Source organism: Dendrobium catenatum, unplaced genomic scaffold, assembly GCF_001605985.2.
Source record: "Dendrobium catenatum unplaced genomic scaffold, ASM160598v2 fragScaff_scaffold_1640, whole genome shotgun sequence".
Taxonomy (NCBI): domain Eukaryota; kingdom Viridiplantae; phylum Streptophyta; class Magnoliopsida; order Asparagales; family Orchidaceae; genus Dendrobium; species Dendrobium catenatum.
Window position 1 is genome coordinate 330,745 of NW_021320102.1, and position 8,307 is coordinate 339,051.

The following is an 8,307-nucleotide window of genomic DNA, read 5'->3' on the forward strand; positions in this document are numbered from 1 at the left end:
ATAAAGTTGAAGAGCTTAAAACATTTATGTACCTCTCCTATATGGAAGTAAAATATCGAAAAGTTTATTTCATAAATTTGGAGAATACCAAGAAGAGAATCTCGATGGGCTTGGGAATTTTAATAAAGATGTAGAGATAATTCATACAGAAATGCCTAGATATAATTGTCCAAAAAGAATTCAATAAATGATACAAAAATTGGAGTTCTTATTATGGTTACTTGGCAATGAGCTCATTTCTTTCAAAGAATTTGATGTCAAGAATTATAAAAAAGGGGTAGTCATGATACAAAAGGCCTTGGATTTATCATAGTAGAACATACTCAGAAAAATATATATTATGTGATAATGGATAAATGTCTAACTACTAAAAACGCAGATAAGAATGAAGAATAAGATATCAAAGCTAAACCTGCAGCATAAGAATTTGAAGATGGTGGACTGGCCACTACCATGGATGAGTTGAAGGAAATAAACCTAGGAACTATTGAGGACCCTCGTCTGACCTTTATTAATGCTTTTCTCTCTATGAATAAAGTTGAAAAGTTAAAAACATTACTCAGTGAATTTGGTAACTGCTTTGCTTAGACATATAATAAAATGCTAGGCTTATCCCTTGACATAGCTATTTATAAATTAGCCATCAAACTAGGTGCAATACCTATTAAGCGAGCTCCAAGGAAAATAAGGCTAGAGATTGAAGAGCAAGTGATTACATAAACTAAGAAAATTATCAAAGAAAGTTTCATTAGAAAAGAAAAATATACTGATTGGATAACTAGTATTATCCAGTTAAAAAGAAGAATGGATAAATCCACATATATATCGACTTTCAAGATCTTAATAAGGCGTGTTCAAAAGACGACTTTACACTTCTAATATCAGAATTTTTAGTTAAAAATATGTCTAACTATGATATATTCTCCTTTATGGATGGGTATAATCAAATCATAATGGCACATGAAGATGAAAATTGTACTTCTTTCTGGACTCCTTTCAGTATATTCTATCAATAATCATGCCCTTTGGCTTGAAGAATACTGAAGCTACATACCAAAGAGCTATGATACATATATTTAATGAGCTTCTCTACCAGAAGATTGAATGCTATGTAGATGATCTATTTGTCAAAATTATAGACCAAAAACATTACCTAGAAAATTTGAGAATTGTGTTTGAAAGGATTAAAAAATGTAATCTCAAAATAAACCACTCAAATGTTTTTTTGGAGTTTTCTCAGGTACGTTCTATGACAAAGAGGGATTGAGGTTAATCCCAACAAAGTCAAGGTAATTATAGAAATGTTGCCATAAAAAGTCTCTGTCAACTCCATTCTTTATAAGGATAACTTGCATTTATAGGACAGTTTATCTCAAGTTAACAAGTATATGTCAACCATTTGTAAAGCTGATGAAGAAGGATGTTCATTTTAAATGGGATGATGAATGTCAAGAAGCTTTTGATAGTATAAAGAGATACCTGTTAATCCCATCTATTCTTGCAACACTAATTTTAGGGAAGCCTCTTATCATATACACTACAACTTTAGAAGAGTTGCTTGGAGCTTCACTAGCTCAACATAATAAAGAAGGCAAGGAGAATGCCCTCTATTACATCAGTTAAAGGTTGATTGGAGGAAAAGAATTTTACTCTCTTATTGAGAAGCATTATTTGGTGCTAATTTTCATAGTTTAAAAACTTTGCCACTATATGCCCTCCCATAAAATCACTTTAATATCAAAGATCAATCAGTTGAAGTTCTTGATGACAAGATCAGCATTGATAGGTCTCTTAGCTAGGTGGGCAGTGATACTTCTATAATTTAATATTACATATATTCTATAAAAAAGCTATGAAAGGGCAAGTCTTAGTAGATTTATTGCATATACCATTCCTGCAGACTCATCGCTCAATTATGATATGCCCGATAAAAAAAATCCTAGTTGTCCTAAAAGAAAAAAAATATAAATATATGAAATTTACTTTGATGGTGCATCATTAATTAAATCTGCCAAACCTCCAAACCTCCCTATGGCTTGAGCTGGTGTCGGTCCTATCTTTATAGCACCTAATGGAGGGATAATAAGGTTTTTTATTTAATTTAACTGAACCTAGAACCAACAATAAAGCGAAATATGAAGCTTTAATAGTGGACCTCAAAATTGTTATTTCAATAGAAATTCATAACCTTAGAATTTTTTGTGATTCTGAACTCATTATAAATCAAGTATTGGTTATTTATAAAATCGGCAAAGTCGGGTTAATTTTCTATCATAAATGAGTACTCAAGCTCATGAAGTAAATTGCAAACCTTACACGAATCTAAGTATCTCAAGCTCATAATAGTAAAGCAGATTCATTAACAAAATTAGTTAAAGAAATGGAAAGCATGAACGACGAGCTTGTGTTAATCAGTGTTAACACTCATTGAGTGTTAGAGATAGCAATTTTATATTCCTCGTAGGTAGAGAGGTCACAAAATTTAAGATAGTAGGGTACAACTTCGATTATTCCTCAATCTCCCCAACTAATTATTCTTGAAAATCAACTAGATAACCCCCAAATGGTTATAAGAAGAAAAATTAGTAGAGCATTTGAATCAAGGCTCGAATGCCTAGAAATTAAAGAAAAAAATGACTGGAGGTAGCCTTTCATCGACTACTTCAAAGAAAGCAAACTCCCTACATATAAATCACTAGCTGTGCAAATCAAGAAGAGAGCATTACAATATGTGTTTGTCAACAACACGCTATATCGAAGATCATTTGATCAAATGAGAATATGATGTCTAGCAAAAAATGAAGCTGATAAAGTTATTTCTGAAGTTCATGAAGGACTATGTATTGCACATTAATGGGGTCCTAAGATGGACATTAAAATTAAAAGAATGAGTTATTCTAGCCATTAATGGTAAAGGACTACACTAATCATGTGCATAAATATTTTAAATGTTAAATTCATGATAATATTATACATCAACAGCCAAATCTATTACATCCCATTATAGCATCTTGGCCATTTAAATATTGGGGGACAGATGTAATAGGGCTAATTGATCCACCATCATCTACTAGAAACCATTTTATATTAGTTGCAATAGACTACTTTTCTAAATGGGTTGAAGCAATTTCTTTTAAAGAAGTCACTGCTAATCACCTGATCAGCTTCTTTACTCATAATGTTATTTACGAATTTAGTATCCCACACCACATAATCTCATACAATTGTCATGATTTCAAAAGTACTAAGATTTATAAATTCGTTAAGCGATATAAAATCAATTATCAATATTCATCGATTTATAATCCAAGAGCTGATAGATTAGTAGAAGCCTTCAATAAGATGGTGTAAAGCTGCTTAAGAAAATCCTCACTAAGAATAAAAGGGAATGACAAACTAAAATGGCATAAACATTATAGACATATTGTACTACGTATAAGACACCAACAAAAGCAACTACATATGTGTTGGTATTTGGAGTTGAAGTTGTATTGCCACTTAGAGTTGAATTTTTGTTACTTCAAGTAGCTGTTCAATACGATCTCACGGAAGAATAAAATGCTCGCCTATAAATGGAAGAGCTTGATGCACTGGATAAAGTTATGCTCCAAGCTCAATAGAATTTAGAAATTTATCAAACAAGATCGGTAAAATCCTTCGGCCGTATGGTACGACATCAAGAATTTCAAGAAGGAGAATTAAAGCTGGTGCTGAGAAGACCAATTATCCCACATTAAAAAATTGGTGATAAATTTGAACCAAACTGGGAAGGCCCTTTTGTCATCGAAAAGGTGTACTAAGGAAGAGCCTATAAACTCATCGATATGGAAGGTCGATGACCTATGCTCCTAATCAATGGGAGATATCTGAAGAATTATTATTCTCAGGAAAGCAATCTGAAGATCAATCTCTTATAAAGAAATAATACATTTCTAAGATGTCTTAGAAATTCTCGTTTAAGAGAGAGGGAATTTTTAAGTTTTAAAAATGCAAAAAATCCGATGATAGTTAAAATTTCCGATTAAGATAGGGGGCATTTTAAATATTTATTTTGGTTAGCATCGATTCCAAATAAATATTTAAAATCATATATGATGATATCAATGCATAAATACATGTAAAAGCTGATAACTTCAAGAAAGTAAATATGCAATCATGATAAAAATTTAATGATTCATCTTCAAATTTACCAAAATCCTAGAGTTCAAATGAAGAGACTTTTGGTCTGATAACTTTAACAAATCAAATTTGATAAGTATGAGCTATTATAGTACAAGTCCAATGCTCAAATAGGTATAATATCAATCTCAACAAGCCTATATGCGACTGAGTCACTACATCTTTACCTATTCAATAAGATATGATAAGAGTTCATAATGGGAAAGCACCTATTTCATTAGCCCAATGAAAAATATTATGAAGTTTGATATTTATCAAATTTAACAAATCAAAGCAAATCAGATTTAGAAAATTTCTTCAATTAATAAATTGATTGAGGCAAAAATTCAAAAAAATAAAATCTCAATCAACTCAAAGGCACCAAGCCACAATGAAAATTACCATTATGGAATTTGTTAGTTAAGCATAAACCTTAGGACCAAAAGAAGTCATTATAGAATTCGTATAAAGTCATAGGTTGAACTAAAGGAATATTATCATCATCAAAATCTATCATGCATAAAGCTTTGGACTAATGGCTATTTACCATGGACCTAAATTAATCTAAAGGATTTAGGTCACAAGTATGCAATCCTTTGCTAAGCCCACCAAAGCATGGAGCTAGGGCAGAAGTTATATTTATTCATGACAAATCAAGAAGATAAATCAGGGAACTGTAGGGTCAACTAGTTTGCAACAAACATGATTTGATATAAGGCTCATATCATATTTGTTAGGAGGCATTTTTTACATATAATAGACATTCAGCTCGCCTAAAATCACCCCACAACCTCATAATTGTGACCCATGATCATAAGTAACTGTTCATCATGATAAAACCAAAGGTGAGTTATCCAAAGACATACACATACAGAAACAGAAGAGGAGTTAGTTTCGGAAACTTATAGAGAAGAGATCAAAGCTCTGACTAGTGCTCCAATTCATCCATTTTATTCAACCCTCAAATGGCCCGCCATGCCCTAGCGGAACCTGCTCCCACACCGGTATGATCAACCAACGACTTCCTCTAGCCCGACTCCTGCATCTATGATGTTGAAGCCTCTACTGACCCAACATTTAACTTCTTCTTACCCGAAGCCCTCCACCGTTTTACCCAAGCCCAAACTCCAGCCCTCTGTCTACTACCTCCGACCTCACTAACTAACCCAACACCTACTTTGGCTGAACTACCACCGACTAGTCATATGCACCTGACGTCTATCTACCGAACACGCACCGACGCCTGCCTCTTGGTCTCCACTTCTAACCCTAGCCTAATCGGCCATATATATATATATATATATATTATTCGTATAAAAAAGAAGGTGATGTTTATTAAAAATAATAATAAATTGAAATGGAGAGAGAGAGAGAGAGAGAGAGAGAGAGAGAGAGGTGATAGAATTTTTCAAGTACGTACCAAAGCAACAAGATAATTTAAAGGAATGCTCAGGGTTGATTCGGTCCCCTGAAGCCCATGACCATCAATCTGATCTGGACGAGGGATTGAATACTTGAAGACTCTTTATGGGATTAATTTGCTCTCCTAATATCCTCATTGTTGATTTGATCTGGTTGAGTCAATCCAAAAAGGCAAGTGCCCTCGCCAACCTCACCTTATAGGGAGGGGGCGCTAGAAGGCTGCCAAATTTTTAAGGGGAATTAAAAAAAATTGTTTTTTAAAAATAAAAAATAACGTAGAAGACTTCAAGAAAGTCTCAGGGTTGATGCAGTCCCCCCGAAGCCCTTGGATGTGGATCTAAACTCGCCGAGAGATTGAGTACTTGAATATAATTTTGGGGTTGATTTGCTCCCCCATACTCTTCATCGTTGATTTGATCCGGTCAAGTCAAGCCAAAAGGGCAGTTGCCCTCCCCAACCTCTCCTCACGGGGAAGGGGGCGTAGGAAGGCTGATGGATTTTTTGAGGGATAAAACTAGTTTTTTTTTTTTTAAATTAAATTAAATCACTCAAATAACAAGTTGCACAAATTTTGAAGACTCGAAGACTATCAAATGAGGTTGATTCACTCGCCCAAACTCCTAGACATTAATTTGATCCAGGTGAATAGAGACAAAAGGCAAGTGCCCTCCCCTTCCTCCCTTTATGGGGAGGGTTTCCTAGGAGGTTTCCGAAGTTTTAATTGAATAAAATTGGACCCCCACACCATAAATTTGTCACTTTAATTAATTATATATATTTAAATTTAGGAAAAAAATGAAATGATGAAAACCAAGCTTAAAAGAATAAGTGTAAACTGGAATTCAACACACATAATTATTTCAAACCACTTTGAAATTTCACTCATGCAATCTCTTTGAGGGTGGAGTTATAATCCTTCTCTTATAGAGGATTACTCATCCAAGGATTTAAGAATTACAATCTCTTCCTATTATGCTCGAGCTTACGATTTTATGTTTTTGAAGATAAAAAATATATGTATGTCTCCTAATATTTTTCATTCTATATTTGTTTATATATACATTAATATTTCATGAACACCATGCAACATCCAACAAAGAATTATAGCTCAAGATTGGGTAGAATAAGGTTATGCTGTAAAGAGCATGTAATATTTATTGATGTAATTTTGATTTGTTGAGCTAAGTCTTATAAAAGTATTTGTTAGCTTGGTGTCCGCAGCATACACACTCAAGGGAGTGAGATCTAGTCAAAATAGAAGTTTAAGTTTTGAACTAATCATACTATATGATTTTGATCTTATAGGATGATTAACTCATTGAACTAGTTGTACTTGATTATTTCGATCATCTAGGATGATCCTTTATAATCTTGGAAAATAGCCGCCAATGATAATTTAGTTAAGGATTTAAGATTCAAATTTTGTTCAAATTATCCTGGATGATCTAGATCATCCTAGAAAATCAATGCCAATCATGCCTAAATTAATCATGTGATTAGGGGACTAATTATAATTAAATTGTTCAATCAGATCATCTTAGATGATCTGTATATTTTACTGGATGATGTTGCCAACATATTTGATTTTTCTAAATCTTCCAAGATGAAATACTATAATTTTTCTTCTAATCTTCTAGGACAATCAATAATATCATTTTGGACAATCTGTACAAATTAAGCTGATCGTCCAGGACTTTCCTGAGATCATCCAAGACTATCAGGTCAAATTATACATATCATACTAGATGATCCTATGATCATCGAGGATGATATTTTTCATCGAAATTGAGTTTTAGGGTTTTCTGAAGCCCTCTATTTAAGCACATTATATGAGACGATCCTACGATAGTATTGGATGATCTTTATTACTAAAATTAATTTTTAGGATTTTTTTCAAAGCCCTCTATTTAAGCTTTATCAAGGCACTTGGTAAGTGTCTTTGGCAGCCATTGTGTATTTGTTCTTCTGGGAAAAACATGAAGAGAGAATTTGAAAGGGAGAGAGAAAATGGTGGAGTTTGAGAGGGAGAAAATCAATGGAAGGGGTTTCAAGGTAGTTTGGAAGGGGGTTTCATACGATTGCTTCGGTAAGCTTGCATCTTAGTACCATTAAATTTGAGGTTTATCTTGAGTGAAGTTTTGGGAAGAAGATCTCTTTAGTTTCAAAAGACCCGGCTACTCCACCGCACTAGGGAAGGTGGAAGTAATTTTGTAAGGATTTTTTCTCCTAGCTGTGCAGGCTAAAGGAGAGTCACTAAAGGCTTAATGTAATACTCAGAGGGTGCCTCTGAGGAGTGGACGTAGGTCAGGTTAGACCAAAAAACTATAAATATGGTGTGTTCTTTTTTATTACTATTTCACATTTTAATTTCTGCACTTTAATTTCATGTGGATGATTACATGGTTAAAGTCTTTGATTTATTTTGTTAATCGCTTCCACATCAAAGGTTGATTATGTTTGTTTTAAAACATTCAAAAAGATTTCAAAAAGATTTTTCTTTTTATTTAAGAATTTTTAAATATACAATTCACACCCCCTCTTGGTTAGCCTCGGGACTAGTTCATAAGAGCTTAACACTCTCACAAACTTTCAGATGATTTCAGAGCTGAATTCATAAATTAAGTTTTTAAAAACTTTTGAATTTGATAAATGACTAATTTTTATAATTATAATATTATGGAAGGATATTCAATTATATGTCCTCCTTTATTTGAAAATATTACTTTC